The following is an 11,105-nucleotide window of genomic DNA, read 5'->3' on the forward strand; positions in this document are numbered from 1 at the left end:
AACTCCTCTTTGGAGCTCACAGGTGACTGCAGCCAGGCGGGAGCCTGTCTATGCGGAAGTGCCGGCTCTGCAGCGGCTTCCATCACCAGCCTGGGCATGCGTGCTCCTAGAAGAACCAGCAGCACCGCCTCTACTTCCGATTGGCTCCGCGTGAGGGGCGGCCTCTGAAAACGTCACGGCAGCACGCCTCCGGCGACATCACGGCGACGCGCCTCTGGCGCACAGACGGGCCTCTGGTGACGTCACAGGGGCGCACCTTTGGCGCACAGAGACAGGCCTCTGGAGATGTCACAGAGGCAGATCTTCTGCCACTTCACTCGGAGGTGTGTTGCCTAGGAGCTGGGTTGTCTTCTCCGCCGAGCAGAGTCTTGTAACCTCCACCTCCCGCTGCGTCCTGTGTGCTGCTGGCTGGAGAAGGGTAGGTAACAAACTCCGACCCAGAACAGTTTTTATGTGGGTTAAAAATAGAAAAACTGTGTCCGGACACTTGGGAGGTGGGAAGTTTTCTTCAGGACAGGAGTTCAAGAGCAGCCTGGCAAAGTGGTGTGACCCCATTTCTGTAGTCCCACCTCAGCCTCCCAGCTACTTGAACCTGAAGGTTCAAGGCTGCAATGAGCTATGATTCTACTACAGCACTCCAGCCTGCGAGACTGAGGTAAACCCTGTCTAAAAAAAATAAAAAAGAAAACTGTCCAAGCGTGTGACGTTGGGGGACTGCGTAAAGAAAAATTGAGGCTGCCTGGGCCCTGTAATCCCAACACTTTGGGAGGCCAAGGCAGGAGGATGGCTTGGAATCAGAAGTGTGAGACCGGCCTGAGCAACATGACAAAACCCCATCTCTACAAAAAGATACAAAAATTACCCAGGCACAGTACATGCCTGACCTAATATTTTGTATTTTTTTGTAGAGATGGGGCGGGGGGGAGAAATGCTCCCATTGTGCCCACACCGGTCTCGAACTTTTGAGTACAAGCCTTCTTCTCACCTTGGCCTTCAGAGTTGTTGGGATTAAAGCTGTGAGCCACGGCGCCCCACTTGGGTTAGGCTATTTAATAACAAAGTCCGTGGCTAGGCTTCCTAGCTCAAACCTGTAATTCCAGCACTTTGGGAGGCCAAGGCATGTGGATCACCTGAGGTCAGGAGTTCGAGATCAGTGTAGCCAACGTGATGAAACCCGGTTTCTACAAAAATTAGCCGCATGTTGTGGCACATGCCTGTAGTCCCAGCTACTCGGGAAGCTGAGACAGGAGAATTGCTTAAACTGAGGAGGCAGGAGTTGCAGTTAGTGGAGATCACATCACTGAACCCTAGCCTGGTTGACAGAGTGAGACTCCAGAGTTTGAGACCGGCCTGGGCAATGTAGTGAAACCCTGACTCTACCAAAAGAACAAATAAAAAAGGCAGGTGTAACTGTGTCCACTTGTGTCCCCCGCCACTTAGGATGCTGAGGCAGGAGGATCACCTGAGGCCAGGAGCAGGTCTGTAGTGAGTAGGATCATACCACAACTCTCCATCCTGAGCAAAAGAATGAGACCATGTCTCTAGATAGCTAAATAGATAATTGATACATAGTTTTCTATCACAATTTATTTTCTACATTTGAGCATATTTTTCTAAAGAATTCAACACAACAGCATTTTACTGTGTTATTAGTTGTTAATGTGATTATTTTTTCTGAAATACAGTATCCTTTACAAAAGCAGTTTTTGCCTGTCAAAGCACACAGATAGGTCCTCAAGTGAATTTGCCTGATGTTGGTGACCTTGGTACCATTTTCTCCCATTGATTGGAACAGTCAATCATTTCAGGTCACTGTTACCCTTGGAGGAAGAGCCCAAAGACAACAAGTAAGGGCACTGGTGTCCAGTCCCTTCTAGAAGCATTTTCACCTTCCCTTAAGGTTTCCCTTGATGAACATGGAAGTACTGTATGTAGAATTGACTGTTCCAGCATCCTTGTATATTAAGCCAAATTTATATGTCTTCCTTTTATGAGAGGCACCCTGGTAGGCTAAGGGAGTTGCACATAAAGTCTGATCTCAGCTTCACTGTCCAGAGATGCAACATGGTCCAATCAAATAACATTCCCTGAGCCTGTTTCTCTTTTTATTTATTTTATTTATTTTTTATTTTTTAGAGACGGGGTCTTGCTCTTTTGCAGTGGTTTCATCTTGGATCACTGCAACCTCCACCTCTTGGGTTCAAGCGATTCTCCTGCCTCATCCTCCTGAGTAGCTTGGACTGCAGGCATGTGCCACCACATCCAGCTAATTTTTGTATTTTTAGTAGAGATGGGGTTTCATCATTTTGGCAGGAATTGTCTTGATCTCTTGACCTCATGATCCACTTGCCTTAGCCTCTCAAAATGCTGTGATTACAGGTGTGAGCCACCACACTTGCTCTGGGCTCATTTTTTTAGTTGTAAAATAAGAATAAGAATTACACTAATGTAAAGAGACAGCTTATTGTATTGTCTTTTATTTTCTATGAAACTGTCTTTAACACGGTAATTATTTTCTTTGCCATGCCACGTTTGTTTTTGTTTTGTCTTTGTTTTTCTTTTAGATGGAGTCTGTTTTTTTTTATTTCGTTTTGTTTTTGTTTTCTTGAGATGGAGTCTCGCTGTTGTAGCCCAGGCTGGAGTGCAGCGGCACGATCTTGGCTCATTCTGTATCATACCCACAGAGAGACCCTTTTTCTTTCCAGGGCCTGGGAAGGAGCCAGATTCCATGAGTTAAATGCAGATCTGAACCATACCGAACTGGGATTAAAGTACACACCCTCCTATTCTGAGAAGTAGCTAAGGATTCCAACTTGGTGTGGTGGAGAGTGTGGCAGAGCCAGACCAGACAAGGACTGATCACCTGGAGAAGCATGCTGTTCAAAGGCCTTGGTGAGTACTGAGTGCCATAGCTCACACCTGTAATCCCAGCACTTTGGGAAGCTGAGACAGGTGGATCACTTGAGGCCAGTAGTTTGAGTAGAGCCTGGGCAACATGGCAAAACCTAAAAACACAAAAATTAGCCAGGTGTGGTGGCACTTGCCTTTAATCCCAGCTACTCGGGAGGCTGAGACAAGAGAATGGCTTGATCCAGGCAGGCAGAGTTTGCAGTGAGCCAAGATCATGCCAGTGCACTCTAGCTTGGGCAACAGAGTGAGACTCCATCTCCAAAAAAAAAAAAAAAACATAAAGAATAAAGGTCTATTTCTGGGGGGTTGGGTGGGGGGCTGCTGACCGAATGGAAAACTCTCTTCAGGTGGGGTTTTTTGTTTGTTTGGATATGGAGTCTGGCTCTCTCATCCAGGCTGGAGTGCAGTGGCACAATCTTGGCTCACTACAACCTCCGCCTCCCCCCTTCAGGTTCAAACAGTTCCCATGTCTTAGCCTCCTAAGTAGCTGAGATTACAGGCATGTGCCACCACACCAGCTAGTTTTTTTTACAGAGACAGGGTTTCACCATGTTGACCAGGCTGGTCTTGAACTTCCGACCTCAAGTGATCTGCCAACTTTGAACTCCCAAAATGCTGGAATTGCAGGCATGAACCACTGCACCCAGCCCCTTCAGCTGGGTTTTGAGGCTTCACTACGATACTAGTTTCCTGTTTCTGCTGCAACAAATTGCCACACACTTAGGGCTTAAAACAACTTAGACGTAGCTGAGTATGGTGGTTCACACCTGTAATCCAACACTTTGGGAGGCTGAGGTGGGCGGATCACCTGAGGTCGGGAGTTTGAGACCAGCCTGACCAACATGGAGAAACTCCATCTCTACTAATAATACAAAAATAGCTGGGTGTGGTAGTGCATGCCTGTAATCCCAGCTACTCAGGAGGCTGAGGCAGGAGAATTGCTTCAACCTGGAAGGTGGAGGTTGCAGTGAGCCGAGATCATGCCATAGCACTCCAGCCTGGGTAAAAAGAGTGGAACTCTGTCTAAAACAACAACAACAACAAAAAAAGGCAACACAGATGTATTTCCTTACAGTTCTGAAGGCCAGAATTCTAATGTCAGTCCCACTGACTCAAGGTGGGAGCAGGGCAGGTACCTTCCCAGGCTCCGTAGGAGAATGAGTTTCCTGGCCCTGGAGGCTTCCTGCACTCCTCAGCTTGTGCTGCCCTTCTTGAATGACTCGAGGTTCCTGTTTCCATCACTACACTTCCCATCCCTCTCCATCACCTGCTCTGCTGTGATAAGGATCTGGGTGAGTACATCAAACCCACTGTGACAAGCCAGAATAATCTTCCTGGCCAAAAGTCCTTAACTTCATTATATCTGCAAAGCCCCTTTTACCATATGAGGTCATGTTCACTGGTTCCTGGGATTAGGTTATGAGCATCTTGGGGGGTCATTATCAGCCTATTACAGGTGTGCTGCAAAACTATTACACCTTCCTGGTGTTCCAGTGATTGGGAGGAAAGGGTTGGGATTTTTGCTTTGGGGTTCCTCTTAAAGTTGTTTTTGGTTGGTTGGTTGTTTTTTTCTTTTTGAGATGGAGTCTTGCTCTTTTGCACAGGCTGGCTGCAGTCTTTGTTCCCTGCAACATTTGTCTCCTGGGTTCAAGTGATTCTTCTACATCAACCTCCTGAGTAGCTGGGACTACAGGTGCCTGCCACCATGTCTGGCTAAGTTTTGTATTTTTGGAGGAGTTGGGGACATGGAGGGGGTAGTGAAAGGTGGGGGAGGGGACGGAAGTTTCTGCTATGTTGCCACCTGGCCTGGTAGCTATTCTTCAGCACACCGAGTTCTGCTTGTTTTCCAGCTTTAATGAATGTCTGGTTCTTCCCTTTTTGTTCAGTGTTAGCATTGTTTCAGCAATAAGTACATTCTGGAATCCTAGAAATAATTTTAGTCACAGGAACAAAAAATACTGCCTATTTTATAATAATAATAATATTTAGGCCGGGCATGGTGGCTCACGCCTGTAATCAAGCACTTTGAAGGCCACGGTGGGCGGATCACCTGAGGTAAGGAGTTCAAGACTAGCCTGATCTACATGGTGAAACCCTGTCTTAAAAAATTATTAATAATAATAACAATATTTAACAACCTAAGTTAGTAAACCCATTATATTGAGAAAATTTGTATTTTTGTGATTTTGACAGCAAAGGAAGAATGGTGTACCAGAATCACCAAATTAAGAAAGACAGTGAATCAGCTTTTCTGCAAAAAAATTTGGTAAGCCTTTTTTTCCTCCTTTAAAGTATATTACCGAGTAATGTCTTTTGTTTTGCTTTATTTGGTTTTCTTTATATGCCGTCTTGCTCTGTCACCCAGGCTGGAGTACAGTGGCTCTCTGCAACCTCAGCCTCCCAGATTCAAGTAATTTTCTTCCCTCACTCTCCCGAGTAGCTGAGATTACAGGCACACACCACCATGTATGGCTAATTTTTGTATTGTTTTTAGTAAAGATGGATTTCACCACGTTGGCCAGGCTTGTCTTGAACTCCTCATTCTGTGATTCCCACATTTTGGCCTCCCAAAGTGCTGGCATTACAGTTGTGAGCCGCCACACCTGATGGTAATGTTTTTCATAATGTTTTATCTTAGGAAAGTAAATGCGATGAGTAGGACTCAGCTCAAACTTTCTCACTTTTTTTTTTTTTGGTGATGGAGTTTCAGTGTTGTTGCTCAGGCTGCAGTGCAGAGTGGCACTGTCTTGGCTCACTGCAACCTTCACCTCCCAGGTTCAAGAGTTTGTCTTGCCTCAGCCTTTCAAATAGCTGAAATTGTAGCCAACTGCCACCCTGCCTAGCTAATACTTGTATTTTTAGTAGAGATGGGGTTTCATAATTTTGGCCAGGCTAGCCTAAAACTCCTGACCTGAGGTGATTTCCCCTCCTCCCAACATATTGGTATTGCAGGCATGAGCCACTACACCTGGACTCTCTTACTTTTTAAAAAAATTTAGATGGAGTCTTATTCTGTCACCCAGGCTGGAGTGCAATGGCGGGATCTCAGTTCACTGCAACCTCTGCCTCCCAGTTTCAAGTGATTCTCCTGCCTCAGCCTCCAGACTAGCTGGGATTGTAGGCATGACCACCACACTTGGCTAATTTTATATTTTCAGTAGAGACAGGGCTTTGCCTTGTTGGTCAGGCTGCTCTCAAACTCCTGACCTCAGGTGGTTCAGCTGCCTCAGTGTCCCAAAATGCTGGGATTGCAGATGTGAGCCTCCATGCTTAGCCATCCTACAGTTTTTAATATGCATGGATTATGGACATTTTAATCCTGTATAAGATGAGGGAGTCAGGTAATGGAACCACATATGCTTTTTACTGAGTAAATTTTCCTGTAGAGTCAAAGGTTTTCTGCAGGAAGATTGACACCATTGGGAAGCCTCTTTTCTTTGGGCTTTACCTGTGCCTGGGTGCCACTCTGTAGTAACTGAGAGAGCTTTGGCAGTAGCCACCACTGGGCATTTGAAGGTAGAACCTCAGCCAACCTGCCTTTTCTATTTTGTCCCTTAAATACTTCATCAGCACTTCAAAATACTTAGTTTTAATTTTTCATTCAACATCTTTGGCCACCCAAAATTGCTCTCGACCCCATTTTTATTCTGCTTCTCAGCAGAATTCTAGGTTATTTTTCTCTGCCCTCCCCCCATTTTTAATAAAAATGTTTAAATCTTGTGGACTCTTCCTTGGCTCCTCTCTGTCTCATTTGTAGTCTCTCAAGGCCCCCCTCATCCTCTCTACACTAGAGAGTTCCAGCCAGCAGCTTCATCCTGAGCCCTTTCCTCCCTCCCTCCCTCCCTCCCTCCCTCCCTCCCTCCCTCCCTTTCTTCCTTCCACCTTCCCTCCCTCCTTCCCTCCCTCCCTCCCTCCGTTCTTCCTCCCTCTCTCCCTCCCTCCCTCTTTCCTTCCTTCCCTCCCTCCCTCCCTCCCTCCCTCCCTCCCTCCCTCCCTCCCTCCTTCCTTCCTTCCTTCGTTCTTCCTCTTTCTCTTGTCACCCAGGCTGGAGTTCAGTGGCACAGTCTCGGCTCACTGCAACCTCTGCCTCCCTGGTTCAAGTGATTCTCCTGTCTCAGCCTCCTGAGTAGCTGGGATTACAGATGTCCGCCACTATGCCTGGCTAATTTTTCTTTTTTTTTTTTTTTAGTAGAAATGGGGTTTCACCATGTTGGCCAGGCTGGTCTCAAACTCCTGACCTCATGATCTGCCTTCCTCGGCCTCCCAAAGTGCTCAGATTACAGGCATGAGCGACTTTGCCAAGCATCTTTCTCTCTTCTTACTATGTCTTCCTTACAGATAATCCCACCCTGCCCACCTCTGAAAAATATTATATTGTCTGTGTCTTTGAGACTCTCATTCCTGGCCCTGAAGATGCTCCTCATACCAGACTTCTATATTTACCTATCTTCTTGACCCCTCCTCAGGCTTCATGTGTCCCAGGCAAAGTCCCCATTTCCCTCTCCATGAACTCCTCTCAGGGTCTACCAGCTGCCCAAGCCAGATGCCCAGGAGTTACTCTGAGGTATGATTGTCTCCCTTTCTGTATCCAGCCTAGCAAGGCCTGCTGACTCTGCCCAAACACAAAGCCCAGGTTCTACCCCATCCTCCTTCACTGCCCTCCAGTGCTCAGTTAGAGCCATGCCACAGAGCAGCCAGGTCAGGCCCATTGAAAGTAGGAGGTGGAGCCTGTCATTCTCTGGACTGTCATATGTAGTGCCTTCCACTGTACTTGGAGTAAACCTCACAGCCCCTGATTGGGTCTGCTGGGGCATCGGTGAGCTGCCCTCTGCCATTCCTTTGCTTTTCCCACATGCTGTCTGTAGATTGCTTTCTCTGTGCCAGCCACTCTGGTCATTTGTGTGCCTTTCTTTTTCTCAGGTCACAGGCTCCTGGCACTGTTGCACTGAGGGCTGGTGTTTGTGGAATGCTGTTAGTTGAGGGCTTTCTGTGCTTCTCTTTTCTATTAGCATCACAGTTGAAATGTCATCATGTTGGAGAGATCTTCACTGAGCACTGTCTCACCTCAGCCTCGAGGCTCACTGACTCATCCTCCTTTCGTTTTTCACAGGTGCTGCTGGCTGACTTTTGCCTCCTGCTTCAGCACAGGGGCTCTGACAGCCCATATTATGCCTGTCTTGTTTACTTCTCAAGCAGGTTCTCAAGTAATTCTCCTGCCTCAGCCTCCCAAGTAGCTGGGATCACAGGTGTGCACCACCACACCCAGCTAATTTTATTTTTTAATTTGTCGTAGAGATGGGGGTTCCACCATGTTGGTCAGGCTGCTCTGAAACTCCTGACCTAAGGTGATTCATTCACCTTGGACTCCCAGAGTGCTGGGATTACAGGTGTGAGCCACTGTGCCCGGCCAGGAATGGATTGTTTTTATGCTTCCCCTTTTGAGATGTTGCCGTAGCACTTGTAAACTGTCATGGTGTTGGTGGGAGTGTAGTAGCAGTGAGGACGACCAGAGGCCACTCTCGTCTCCATCTTGGTTTTGGCTGGCCGCTTTACTGCAACCCATTTTATCAGCAAGGTCTTTATGAACTGTATCTTGTGCTGACTTCCTTCCTCGGCCTGTGACTCAGGATGCCTTAACTATCTGAGAATGCAACTCAGTAGGTCTCAGCCTCATTTTACCCAGCTCCTATTTTAGGTGGAGTTGCTCTTGTTCAAATGCCTCTGACAGTATTGCTGCTTTCTATATGGTCCCCAAAAGGGGAAAGGAAACCTTAGGATTTTCATTGCTGTGAACCACTGCAAGTATTGAGGAAATAATCACTACTTCCAACCTCATAATCCTGAAGTCATTTGGTACCTGTGAGTCAGGTGTTGGAAACTGGGCAGTGTGGAAGACAGTGCCCTGCCCCGTGCATTCTGGAGCATTTAATCTGGTGGGTAAATGTGTAGTAAGTAGGAGATATTTACTATGGAAGAAGGGGTTATGGTTTTGGAAAGAATTAAGTGGAATAAGGGGGATAATGAGGCAGAGGGTGTGATTGGGACAGCCTTGGTGATGCATGATGAGCACATTATGCAGTTGGTCTCACCTCTTCCTAAATCTTCCAGTTTTCACTCTCGACTCCAACAAATGGTTCTTTTTTATTTTATAGAAAGTTTATCAGAATTAGGTTTATATATTTTCTTGTTGAATTAAGGGAATAATTTGTTTTAACATCGCTCTCTAGTATGACTGAAAGCTTCTAATCTTTTACTGTTATTCATTTATGGGCATATTTATTTTTACAGCTATGATAATTATTTCACTTTGTGTGATTTCTCAAAAACAGGCGTTTCTTATGTCAAAGAGCTCCTACACTAGATCCCTTCAAATTCGATGCTAATAACATGGAGTAAGAATTTAAGACAAGTCTTTAGATGTTAGAGAAAAGCCAATCTAATGACAAAGAAATTAATTAATTTCAAGTTGACATTCAAGTTGAGTTGTGGAGGTGGGGGAGGCAGTTTGGTAAATGAGTTCAGAAGTAAGGAGAAAGGTCTGGCAATAGATATCATTTTGGATTTTGTAATAGTGTTTTGATAGCAGTTGTTGATAGCACCAAAATAATTTATTAGTGAGCTCCCTGACAGCTCCCTGACTTTTCTTTTTAAAGAAATAGGGTTGTGTTATGTTTTCTGGGCTGGGTTAGAACTCCTGGGCTCAAGTTATCCTCCTGTCTCAGTCTCCTAAGTAGTATCTAGGGCTACAAGCCATGTGCCACCATGCCCAGGTTTAAGCCACTCCCAGCCATAATCTTGCAAAATATTTAAATGTTACATTTAGAGGTGCATGGGAGATCTGTATATAAATAGCACCATGTAAATTGCTTGAATGTTTTTCTTTAGAGTTCCGTTTGCATGTGGCTTCAGAGCAAGGATTAGTAAATTCATTTTTACTTTTTTTTCTTAAGGCAGATTCTCACTCTGTTATTCAGGCTGGAGTGCAGTAGCTCACTGCAGCCTCTGTCTCCCAGGTTCAACTGATTCTCTTGCCTCAGCCTCCTGAGTAGCTGGGACTACAGGTGCCTGCCACCACAGCCAGCTTTTTTTTTTTTTTTTTTTTTTTTTTTTTTTTTGGTAGAGACAGGGTTTCACCATGTTGGCCAGGCTGGTCTCGAACTCCTGACCCAAGTGATCCTCCTGCCTTGGCTTTTCAAAGAGTTGGGATTACAGGCATGAGCCATGGTGCCTGGCCATTTTATTTTCTTTTTTTACATTTTTAAATTACAGTTTTTATACCTATTCAGAAGTAGAGAAAATAGTACGATGAACACTAAAGTACCCATTCCTCAATTCCTGTGATCATTAAGATTGTCCTACGTTTTGTTCTATTTCTTTTCCTCCCTTTGCAGGAATATTGTAGAGCAAATCCCAGTCTTCACGTCATTTTACCTGTTCAGAGCACACCCCCAAACAGCCACTATCTCCTCACATCTGACAAAATTAACAATGATTTTTTGGTGTCACCTCATTGCTTTATACCTGGATCCAAACGATCTTCTTGTGCTAACTTTGGTTATTATGCCTCTTTTAATCTAAACCAGCCTCTGCTTACTATTGTTATTTTATATTCCATGAATTCTTTGTGGAAAGTTATTTATTTTAAGATAGCATGCTTACAAGGTTGAAGGGGTAAAGAATATTGATCTTGTGGTTGCAGTGCAGATGAAAGTGTAGCCTGAAATGTGCCAGTGTGCAGCAGCAATGGAGGAGGGGTATTAAAGGACACCAGCAGGGAGTAGCAAAAGGCTGCTTCCAAATAGTATTTACAGGCTGGGTGCAATGGCTCATGCCTTTAATCACAGCACTTTGGGAGGCCGAGATGGGCGAACCACCTGAGATTGGGAGTTTGAGACTCCCAATCTGCCCCAAGGGGTGAAACCCGGTCTCTACTAAAAAATACAAAAATTAGCCAGGCATGATGGCAGATGCCAATAATCTTAGCTACTTGGGAGGCCGAGGCAGGAGAATTGCTAGAACCTGGGAGGTGGAGGTTGCAGTGAGCTGAGATCATGCCACTGTACTCCAGCCTGGGTGACAGAGCAAGACTCCATCTCAAAAAAAAAATACTACTTAGGTTGTATTCTTTATCTTCTATAATAATTTTCTTTCTCTGTCTTCCTAAAAGTATTTTTAAAAAAAGTTTTATCTTTTAG

At 45.4% G+C, this 11,105-nt stretch overlaps 1 protein-coding gene across 9 annotated transcripts in view; it reads left to right on the plus strand.

The window, feature by feature from the left end:
- Positions 1–315: 315 nt before the first annotated feature.
- LOC144581910 (uncharacterized) overlaps positions 316–11,105 on the plus strand; it is a 110,038-nt gene continuing 99,248 nt past the window's right edge. For all 9 annotated transcript variants that reach the window (XR_013533328.1, XR_013533329.1, XR_013533330.1 and 6 more), the window contains exons 1-5: positions 316–418; positions 2,706–2,892; positions 3,986–4,202; positions 4,515–4,603; positions 5,104–5,176. The gene's annotated coding sequence lies outside the window, so the exon portion shown is untranslated. The remainder of the gene's footprint in view (positions 419–2,705; positions 2,893–3,985; positions 4,203–4,514; positions 4,604–5,103; positions 5,177–11,105) is intronic.

Source organism: Callithrix jacchus, chromosome 3 (assembly GCF_049354715.1).
Source record: "Callithrix jacchus isolate 240 chromosome 3, calJac240_pri, whole genome shotgun sequence".
Lineage (NCBI taxonomy): Eukaryota > Metazoa > Chordata > Mammalia > Primates > Cebidae > Callithrix > Callithrix jacchus.